Source organism: Vigna angularis, chromosome 5 (assembly GCF_016808095.1).
Source record: "Vigna angularis cultivar LongXiaoDou No.4 chromosome 5, ASM1680809v1, whole genome shotgun sequence".
Lineage (NCBI taxonomy): Eukaryota > Viridiplantae > Streptophyta > Magnoliopsida > Fabales > Fabaceae > Vigna > Vigna angularis.
The window spans coordinates 11,120,394-11,132,398 of NC_068974.1; positions in this window are offsets into that span (position 1 = coordinate 11,120,394).

The following is a 12,005-nucleotide window of genomic DNA, read 5'->3' on the forward strand; positions in this document are numbered from 1 at the left end:
CTTGGCTGTTTTCATGAATGGCCTTCAAAGAATAATAAGATTCTTCACATCTTCCTCCATCTCCATCACTACAAAATCAACCAAAAATCCAAGTTTGTCTATGCAAACCACAACATCTTTCGCCACACCATAGGGCTTTTTGGTAGATCCATCCACTAGTTGCAAAGTAACATTTGTAGGCTTCACTTTAAGACCACTAATCCTCTCAAGGACAGATAAGGGCATCAAATTAATGCTTGACCCTAAATCAATTAGGGCTTTCCCTATATTAACATTCCCAACGATGTAAGGAATAGTAAAACTTCCTGCATCTTTAACTTTTGGAGGAAATACCTTCTACAAAATAACATTGCAATTGCCCTATACATCAATGGTTTCCTCATCTACTTAACTCTTTTATTTTAGGAATCTCTTTAGAAATTGTGCATACATAGGGACTTGTTGCAATGCTTCAGCCAAAGGAATTTTAATCTCCAATTTCATGAATATTTCTTTAAAACATCCTAATTGCTTCTCCTTTTCTTTTCTGCTACACTCCTTAGGATAAGGAAGAATCTTTTCAAATTTTTCAAATTTTTTCTCTCCCTTCTTCTTTTCTTTCATTTTTCTCTCAACCTCACCTATTCTCTCAACTCTTTCTTTTCTCTCCCTACTCTCTCATCACTTATGATCACAATAGCTTTACATTCTTCCTTAGGGTTAACCTCATTACTAGCCCCAAATTGCCTCTCAACTTTATCCAACAACTTCTTGGCCAGTTGGCCCAGCTGCATCTTCAAATTCCTTATAACAGCTTTAGTGCTCTTGTGGTTGGAGATAGTTACCTACATCACACCACGAGACATTGTAATTGTTGTTGCGACAGTCTATTGAATTATCTTGCTTGCCCAAATTGACCTTGACCCATACTTGGGTGAGGTTTCCACCCTTGATTGAAATTACCGTAGAGGAATCGATTGCCCATATGTTGACTTCTTCTTGGGCCTCCACTGGAAAAGCATATTGACCATTGATATGATCACCACCACATAATTCACAGAGTTTTCGTTGAACTTGTGAAACATTTTGCAACTTCTTTGGCAATTGAGAGAGTTTCTTCATCAAATTCTCCAATTGTTGAGTGATAATCTTATTCTGTGCAAGTAGAGCATCATGAGATTGTAACTGTAGGACTCCCTTCTATTGAGATGGAGCTCCTCTTTCGTTATGCATCTCATTGTCATTAGTAGTCATGTTGTCAATCAATTCATAGCATCAATTTGCTTTGTGAGCCGAGACCTTGTTGAGACCTCGGCAAGCGCACCGGATCGTTTAAGTAATAAATCGGTAAGTCCGGAAATCGTTTTCCCAAGAGATTTGTTTAGATTCACTAATTGTTAAAGTTTACTAGTTTAGCGATTAATAAACGTATTTTTACAACACAAATAAGATTTGCATACAGATGAAATTAAAGTGGTAAAAATAGTCGAATTAAAGTTCACTGGGGTTGAAATTCAAGTTCATCACTCAGGTAGTTTTCTACTAACACAATTCCTTAAAATTAAGCATCGACATCCTAGGCGCATGCAGCCTCTTATCCCTCAGATGACAGTTCAGAATCACTCAAACTAAATTACTAATCCCTTAGCTAATTCAGCTATCAGATTTGCCTTAAACACAATGTCACAGATGACTAAAAATTCCATCCTATGTCTAGGACTTGAAATCCTTTAGCAGTTCTATCCTAAGTCCGCGGTCTCATAAATTTCCCAATGATTTAACCGTTCAAATAGCTCAGATTCCTATCATAGGCATAAATAATAAAGATAGAACACATAATTCAAACAAGTTCATGCATTAATAGAGAAATTACATAGAAGTTCAGAATTTTACTCTCATATACATCATAGAAGCGAGAACTGATGGATTGGATGGTGGAAATTGGTGGTTTTCCACCATGGAAGCAACTAGACAGCAGCTGGATGTCTCCCCTGGTCTCCTCCCCTCTAGAACTTTTTCATTTCTGCCTCTGGATCGCGTTTTTAAAGAGAAGGGTTGTAAGTGATTTTTCACTGGGCGACGAACGTACGTTCGCTGGGCGAGCGTCCGCCGCTGGGCAAGCGTCCTAGATCACTAGGCGAGCGTCAACTGTTGAGTCACGAGCGCTCGTTCGCTGGGCGAGTGTCCACCGCTCGCTGGACGAGCATCCTCGCTGGTCGACGAGCGTCTTCTCGCTGGGCGAGCGTCCACTTGCTGGTCACGGGCGTCCACTCGCTGGACGAGCGTCCACTGCGAGCTGGACGAGCGTCCTCGCTGGGCGACAAGCGTCCACTCGCTGGGCGACGAGCGTCCACTCGCTGGGCGACGAACGACTGTTCGCTGGGCGACGAGCGTCCGTTCGCTGGGCGAGCGTTCGTTCAGGCTATTTGATCCTTCTGGCTTCGGCAAATGACGCTCTTCAAGTCTGTGATGGTATCCAATCCTTATTCTACTTCGAAATAAACAAACAAAAGCATCAAAACACATTTAAACAATCTAAACTATATTTACATCAACATTTGTATACTGTTCATGAGAATTAATACTAAAACTCACTCAAAAGCACGACAATTTAAGTAACAAAAACAAGAAAAGTTTACACCTATCAAACTCCCCCAAACTTATATATTTTCATGTCCTCATGAAAATAAACAAAAACAATATAAAAACGAACCCAACAAAGCAGTTAGTATTCTATCACATAATCTTTGTCACAAAGGTAAGGATTGTACCTACACCTCCAACTATTCAGATCAAATGTTATAACTTCTATATTTACAAGTTCTTGAATCCAACATGATAAGACAACCAGAGAAAGAATAAAACAAATATGCTCAATCAGTGTTTACCTCCTGCAAGTGTTTACACTCAAGTTCACGCTCAGAGTGTCATCAACTACTTCATCAACTTTTGCAAGTCATCTCATATACAATTCACACATTCTGATTTAAATCAAAAGGACTTTCTCAGGTTATAACTTGGCTTGGTTAGAAGAAACATGGTTTTACAGGAAAACAAAACAACACTGAAGAAGAGGAGAACAAGAACATAACAACATTGAAACTTATTTATCAACTTCCTCTTCATTCATCACATAACACATTTTCTGAATTTTTCTCTAACTCATATTTTTTTTTTTTTTTTTACAGTTTAAGACTCAACTGATTATGATTTCCCCCAAACTTAATTTCTACCTATCTCTTGACAAATATGTTTCTTGTTCTCTTCTTCTAGAGTGTTGGATAAGGTAGATTGTTCTGTAATAAGATCAAGGTTCACACAAAAATATATATAAGGCTCAAACAGGATAACAAAGGATGAATATTCACATATGGGTAGTCATCTGGCCAAGTAGTTAATTTCAAAAACAACAACTGCCTTTCTCATTTCTAAACCAGAATGCATCTGTAATAATAAGAATTATGCAAAAACCAAATTCATAGCAATAACAACTTCTCACTTGCTTTCAAAGCTGTCTCAGAACACTCAGATATTCAACTTCTGGGTCACAATCAATCAAATTCAAGAGCGAATCATATATAATCATAACACAAGTTCTAAAACTCAGATTTTTGCAATAACAATCTCACAATCATGCCAGTTATCATGGACAGAATTCAAAACTCATAATCAAACTTCAAACACACATTTCACAAACAAATTATTGCAGAGACATAATTCAATCCACACAACCAAACAGATTCAGATTGAATTCACACAACCAAAAGAACTGAAAACATAAATAGATATAGGGTTAGAAAGCTGGGTTGCCTCCCAGTAAGCGCTTGTTTAACGTCTTTAGCTTGACACTAAGAAGATCTCTGTGGTTGAGCCAATGGTTTGAAATCATCCTTCATGAATATTATATGCATGCAATAAGACGAAGGACTTCTTCCTTTCAGATCATAATTTGACCAACCTACAGCTCCTTTGTCCACTTTTAAGAATTCAATTAACTTTTCTCCCTCCAGAGTGGATAAAGCATTGTTGATGATCACAGGTTTATTATCATCTTTGTCAAGAAACACATATTTCAATTGTGAAAGCAGCAACTTCAATTCCAGCTTCTTTTCTTTTATCTCTTCTTCATCACATGGAATCTCCTCTAAAGCATCCAGACTCTGTATACATTCATCAATTAATTTATCTTCATCTGCAAGTAAAAATTCACAAGCATCAACAAGAGTTCTTCCAAAAGGTGATGATATATGCATCGTCTTTTGTGCAATCATGCAGACTTCCTCAACTTCATCAGTTTGAAAGCATGTATCTTCATCATTTGGGTGAGACATTGCTTCAAAAACATTGAAGTTTACTTCTTCATTCTCAACTCTCACTTTATGCTTTCCATCATCTACATCAATCAACACTCGAGCAGTCTTCATGAATGGCCTTCCCATAATCAAAGGAATTTCTGTATCTTCTTCCATTTCCATGACAACAAAATCCACTGGAAATAAGAATTTGTCTACCTTTACCAGAACATCTTCTACTACTCCTTGCGGATATTTGATCGATCTGTCTGCCAATTGTAGAGTCATGCGTGTGGGCTTCAACTCTAATTCTCCAATCTTCTTAAACATTGACAGAGGCATAAGATTGATGCTGGCTCCAAGATCAATTCACGCCTTCCCAATAGCCAGTTTACCAATGGTGCATGGAATTGTAAAACTGCCTGGATCTTTAAACTTTGGTGGAAGTAACTTCTGAATGATAGCACTGCACTGGCCCTGTACTTCTATAGTTTCTTCCTCAATATACTTTCTCTTCTTCGTAAGCAAATCTTTCATGAATTTCGAATAAGCAGGTATTTATTTCAGCGCTTTTGAGAAGGGTATCTTGATTTCCAACTTCTTGAAAATATCAATGAAACTCTGGAACTGTCTTTCCTTCTCCTTTCTAGAGGAAACCTTTGGATATGGAAGAGGTTTCTCATACATCTGTTCTTTCTTTTTCTCTCACTCTCTCTCTTTTTCACTTTCTCTATCCTCTTTCTCTTCTTCTTCATCTCCCTGTTTACTCATCTCATCTTTTTCTTCACTCACTTTTTTCTCAATCCCTCTTTCTTCCAGAATTCTTCCTGATCTTGTAGTAATAACATTGCAGTCTTCCTTTGGATTTACTTTAGTGTTTGCCCCAAATTCCTTCTCTGGTTTTTCTTCCAACTTTTTAGCTAATTGACCCACCTGAATCTCCAAATTCCTAAGTGAGGCTTCTGTACTCTTATGGTTGGAAATTGATACCTGCATAAATTGCTGAAGAGTTTCTTCCAATTTTGAAGTTCTTTCTGTCAGAGAAGGTTGTTGCTGAAAGTTCTGTGGAGGTGGTCTGTTGAAAGGAACAGCTTGTCCCATACTCGGATGAGGTCTCCATCCTTGATTAAAACTTTGACGTTGATCATAATTTGTCTGAAGACCTTGATTTCCCATATAATGTACTTCTTCATGAGACATGCTTTGCACTATACATTGACCATTATTATGATCTCCTCCGCACAGTTGACAACTCTGAACCACCTGATGTTGAAATTGAGAAACATTCTATAGTTCTTTAGGTAGCTGAGATAACTTCATTAATGTCTCAAGTTGCTGAGTCATAATCTTGTTCTGAGCTAGTAAAGCATCTTGAGATTGAAGTTCAAGAACACCTTTTTGTTGAAATTGGGCTCTTTCACTCTGAACTTCATTATCATTTGCGGCCATATTTTCAATCAGATCATGTGCTTCTTCAGGCGTCTTCCATCTGATATTACCTCCAGCTGTTGCATCTAACAGGATGTCAGACTATTCTCTGGAAAGGAATTCAGCCACATTTTAGCATTACCAGCCAATGAGAATGGAAATAAGCTGAGTCGGATTGCTTCATCTGGAACCTGATGAATCCTCACTGTATTACAGATCTCCATGAAAGTAGCCAAGTGAGTGTATGGATTCTCGTGAGATAATCCATGAAACTGATTGTTCTGCACCAGATGAATAAGAGCTGGCTTCATCTCCATGTTAGCAGCATTCACCACTGGTCTTGCAATACTGTTGAAGTGCAGAGGTCCTGAGAAAGTATTATAATCTGCAAGAGTACGTCTTCCTTGCCCAGAACCTTCTCCAGTGCGATTATCTTCCATTTCTTCTTTTTCTTGACCAGATGAAGAGTCTAGAATTTCTTCAGATATAATAGATGATTCTCTGGATTCTCTACTTTGTCGCCTCCTTCTACTATTGTTCCTTCGAGCAGTTCTTTCAATTTCCGGATCAAAAAGTAGATTTTCAACCTATTCTCTGCTTCTCATACAAAAATCAAAATAAAAAAAGAAACAATCCAAAAAGACACAATTTCTACAGATGATAACAATTATGCACAAGAATTAAAAAATAATCACAATAAAAACTTAAACAAAATATAGCTAAAATCAACTAAACCAGATAAACAACAAACAATCAACGAAAACAAAAGCAAATCCCCGGCAACGGCCCCAAAGACTTGTTGAGACCTCGGCAAGCGCACCGGATCGTTCAAGTAATAAACTGGTAAGTCCGGAAATCGTTTTCCCAAGAGATTTGTTTAGATTCACTGATTGTTAAAGTTTACTAGTTTAGCGATTAATAAACGTATTTTTACAACACAAATAAGATTTGCATACAGATGAAATTAAAGTGGTAAAAACAGTCGAATTAAAGTTCACTGGGGTTGAAATTCAAGTTCATCACTCAGGTAGTTTTCTACTAACACAATTCCTTAAAATTAAGCATCGACATCCTAGGCGCATGTAGCCTCTGATCCCTCAGATGATAGTTCAGAATCACTAAAACTAAATTACTAATCCCTTAGCTAATTCAGTTATCAGATTTGCCTTAAACACAATGTCACAGATGACTAAAAATTCCATCCTATGTCTAGGACTTGAAATCCTTTAGCAGTTCTATCCAAAGTCCGCGGTCTCATACATTTCCCAATGATTTAATCGTTCAAATAGCTCAGATTCCCATCATAGGCATGAATAATAAAGATAGAACACATAATTCAAACAAGTTCATGCATTAATAGAGAAATTACATAGAAGTTCAGAATTTTACTCTCAACCCTAGTGAAATGGAGTTCTAGCTACACATATACATCATAGAAACGAGAACTGATGGATTCGATGGTGGAAATTGGTGGTTTTCCACCATGGAAGCACCTAGACAGCAGCTGGACGTCTCCCCTGGTCTCCTCCCCTCTAGAACTTTTTCATTTCTGCCTCTGGATCGCGTTTTTAAAGAGAAGGGTTGTAAGTGATTTTTCACTGGGCGACGAACGTACGTTCGCTGGGTGAGCGTCCGTCGCTGGGCGAGCGTCCTAGATCGCTGGGCGAGCGTCAACTGTTGACTCACGAGCGCTCGTTCGCTGGGCGAGCGTCCACCGCTTGCTGGACGAGCGTCTTCGCTGGTCGACGAGCGTCTTCTCGTTGGGCGAGCGTCCACTTGCTGGTCACGGGCGTCCACTCGCTGGATGAGCGTCCACTGCGAGCTGGACGAGCGTCCTCGCTGGACGACGAGCGTCCACTCGCTGGGCGACGAGCGTCCACTCGCTGGGCGACGAGCGTCCACTCGCTGTGCGACGAACGTCTGTTCGCTGGGCGACGAGCGTCCGTTCGCTGGGTGAGCGTTCGTTCAGGCTATTTGATCCTTCTGGCTTCGGCAAATGACGCTCTCCAAGTTTGTGATGGTATCCAATCCTTATTCTACTTCGAAATAGACAAACAAAAGCATCAAAACACATTTAAACAATCAAAACTATATTTACATCAACATTTGTATACTTTTCATTAGAATTAATACTAAAACTCACTCAAAAGCACGACAATTTAAGTAACAAAAACAAGAAAAGTTTACACCTATCAGACCTCCAAGGAAAAGAATGACTATTATGGCTTCATCAAAGCCATGCGTGGGCGTCTTTCTCAACAAGCTCTTGTATCTATCCCATGTTTGACCTAAAGTCTCTTCCATGCCTTGCCTAAAAGAATAAATTTCGTTGCAAATCTTGTTGAATGTGGTCAAATGCTCTCATCGACTTTCATGAGACAGTCCATTAAACTGGTTGCTTTTCACCAATTGTATCAACGCAGGCTTTACCTCCATGTTTGCAACATTGACCCTCGGCCTTGCAATGCTATTACAATGACAAGGGCCAACAACTGTTGTGTAATCTGTCAGATCCTTGCGGTGAAGGTTGTAAAAGTGTCTCTAGAGAAGGAAACAATTCTCTAGATTTTCGTATTCTCCTCCTCCTTCTACTCTCGTCCAATCCTTCAAGAAGAGGTTTTGAGGTTTTCTTGCTTATAGTTCGAATTGTATCCTGCATACACAAGAAAACAAAACCCCAGAAAACACTGTTAGAACAAAACAAAACAATAAAAAAAAATAACAAATTCAATTCAAAGCTAATCAATAATCACACAAATAGAATAGTTAAACCACGAGTCCCCGGCAACGGCGCCAAAAACTTGTTAAGACTCCGACAAGTGTACCGAATCGTATCAAGTAATAAACATTGTAAGACCAAGTATCATTTTCCTAGAGACTCAGACCTAAACAGTTATGTGATTTCTTGATTAAATAAGACTTGAAAACAAACTCTTTTGGGTTTAGAATGCAAATATAGAAAAGTAAATATGCATGCAATTTGATTAATTGGACAAAAGTGCAAAGATGAACGGATTTGATATTATAGAATGAATATGTTGTTGGGGTTAGATTTCACCTAGTTTAATGTCAATGTCATTATCTAAAATACTTAAAACCCGATTCCTCGATGAAGAAAGCATATCCTTAATTATTAGTTCATACCATTCCTAACATTCCTAATAATTAATTCTAAAGATCAGAAGCTTAAAACAACTAGAACTCATACCCCCATTCTTGAGCAATACTGCTTCTGGGAATAATTCTCTAGATCATGAATTGTAAGATACCTCCCGGTACTCATGCAAAACATACATCATGCTAATGAATGAGTTAAACAAAGCAAGCATTACACGAAGAAGAATTACCCTAACAATTAAGGAAAGAAGAATATATAATTAAGAATCAATTCAATACATGAGAGTTTACAAAGGTTACATCAATCCCCAACAAAAAATAGACTTTAGTTCCCTATTGACATGGTGAAACTAGATGAATAATGGAAAAAGATTGAAAGATAAAACCCTAAAAATTGAAGATAGGACCTTCCGCATCCAAATCTGCCTCCGAGTGATCAAAGAGTGTGTTGTTGTTCCTATTCCGTCCAAATATGTGAACCCTAGGATGTCCAAGTCCTTAAAAAAGAACATAAAAATAACAGAAAACGGGTCCAAGCCCACGAGACTGGCGCTCAGCGCCCCACTTAGGGCGCCCAAGCGGTGTGCGGGTCAGAACTGACGCTTAGGGTCAGCTCAGAAGGCAAGCAGGCGTGATGCGACTCGAGGAAATGGCGCTCAACGCCCCTGAAAAAGGCGCCTAGGCGCGAACCAGGGGTATCCTGCGCTGAGGGCTCTAGAAAAAGGGCAGCCAAGTGTGAGACATCGTACTCTGGCGCTGAGGGCCCCTAAAGTAGCGCTCAACGCTGTTGCGATCCTCTTTCCTAATGCTTTTCTAGTTCTTCTCGATTTCCAACTCCTTAGTACTTCAACTCTTCTTCCAAATAATCTCAATTCCCTTTGAAAACATTGAAATCTAGTACAAAACTATTAAATTCATCTTCAACTCTCTTATTCATTAAAACTATGATTCGAAGCTAGTTTCTAAGTCGAAAAGGGTGTTTTTAGTATCAAAATTAAGTATCAAATAACGATAAATTCAACCCTTATCAGTACTCCCCATATCAACAATCTCAACAACAACAATAAAAAGAGAAGGAAGAGAGAGATCAACACAAAGATTTATACTAGTTTGGTCAAGCCTACATCTAATCTTCCTTCAACAACCTTAGTTGAAGGGAACCACTATAATTATAGAGTTATACAAGCAAGAATACAAAGAACTATCCTCTCAATGCACTCTCCTTCCCTAACTCAATATCACCTATTGTACAAGATGTGAGTCACCTTACAATCTCACAACCCAGAAAGTAATCCCAACTTTCTATAACCTTTAGAGCAATCCCAACTCTAAATGCATAACACATAGGTTCTATTCCTGGCTCACAGCAATAAGGAACACAATCCTCTTGATTGTAGTGAAGACTCTAATCCTCAAATAGTACACCTCAAGTGCAGAATATGATCAGCAATGTGTAAGCACAACTATCTTGCAAGAATCTTGATGAATTTATGTCTAAATGAATGATCTTGATTCTCTAAGAAGTCTAGGATGCTCCTGCAATCAATACTCAACAAACAAATTGTTTATGTAAATGTTAGATCATTAATTCGTATAAAGTAGCATGCACTGCGTCTATTTAAAGAATTTTCAATCACTGATGCAATTTAATTAATTAAGCACATAATGTAATCTATTAAGTTTTTCCTTTTTCTTTAACAATTTTAAATCTATTTCAGATTTAACAGATTAAATGACGCATGCAATCGATTATGTAAATCATACAAGCCAACAACAAACAAATATGATCGTTATAGGCAGTTATGTCTTTCAATGAAAATGATTTTCACAAAATAAACATTTTTATCGATTATGAAACTTTTGTAATCGGTTAAGTTCCATACTTAAGCGAATTTCAAAATCATTTTCCTTTCAAAACACATCAATGCACTCAGCAAAACACATGTTGGCATAGCAAAATGTTTTAATCAATTATACAACTAATGTAATCGATTAAAACATAGTTTTTTTCCCCTCATAAGCATATACTAAAATCTGAAGAAATTTAACAAATTATATAAACAATTTAATCAATTATTTCTTCTAGATATGCAATGTGCAATAGGTTTCAACTTATGATTCATTTCATAAAATGAATGCATTTACAAATCAGTTCAAGCATAAACACGAATATGATCAAGCAATTGTTTTACCCTTTGTTGTGCAAGAAAGTATAAAACATTTCTTTTGTTCATCATTAAAAACACTCATGTGAGATGGGTATTGCTAAATATAGGTCCCTCTATCAACAAATTTGTTTACAGATACAATACATCTAACTCATAAAGTTAGAGACTCAAATTACTCTCTTGGAGAGGATAAATAAAATGAAGTGTTGTCTTGTAACTTAGAGGTTACTTCCTTTGTTTAAGAGTATCAAACAATGTAAGCTTGCTCTTTATCTTCTTTTTAGTGAGGTTGTTCCTTAGAGAAGCATCAGACGGTGTAATGTGAAGAGTAGTAGGACAAATACATGCTCTTTCTCTTTACTTTTCTTGCTTAATGAAGTTTTTCTTCTTTAATTGTAGAGCTTTAGAAAATGTAAGCTTTGAGCAGTAGCATTGTTGAATATTCAACCACTTTCTTCAATTAAGCTTCATCTCTTCTGTGTTCCCTTTTGGATGGATGAGCTTTAGACGATATGTATAAGCATAGTGAGTGATAAAGTGAATATTCAATAGATGCTCTCTTTCTTTTATTCTCTTCTTTTTAATATGCTTTCAACTTTATTCTTCTTTTCTTTTCTTCATTTCAACCTCAATTATTTCAACCTCTTTACTTTTCTTCTTCTTTTCTCTTATCCCATCTTAGACATAATACTTTGACTCTCTGTTTTTATCATTGTCTCTCTTTTTCATTTCTTCATTGTCTTCTTTCTTTCATCCCATCTTGCGCGTCATAGTTCAATTATTGTTACTTCATCAAACTTCTCTCTTCTTTAGATCTTATTTATATAGCCTTTTAAAGACATGACTGTCAGATGTAGAGTTGATCTTTATGTAGGCTTCTTAATGCTTTGTGGTAAATGGTCACACTTACTTGTCTTGTTATTCAGAGGTACAATGCTTTATCATATCTTGATTGAAACACGACTTGTACGACATGTCAAAGTAGAAGTCTATACTTAAATCATTATGTTCTTTTATTCTC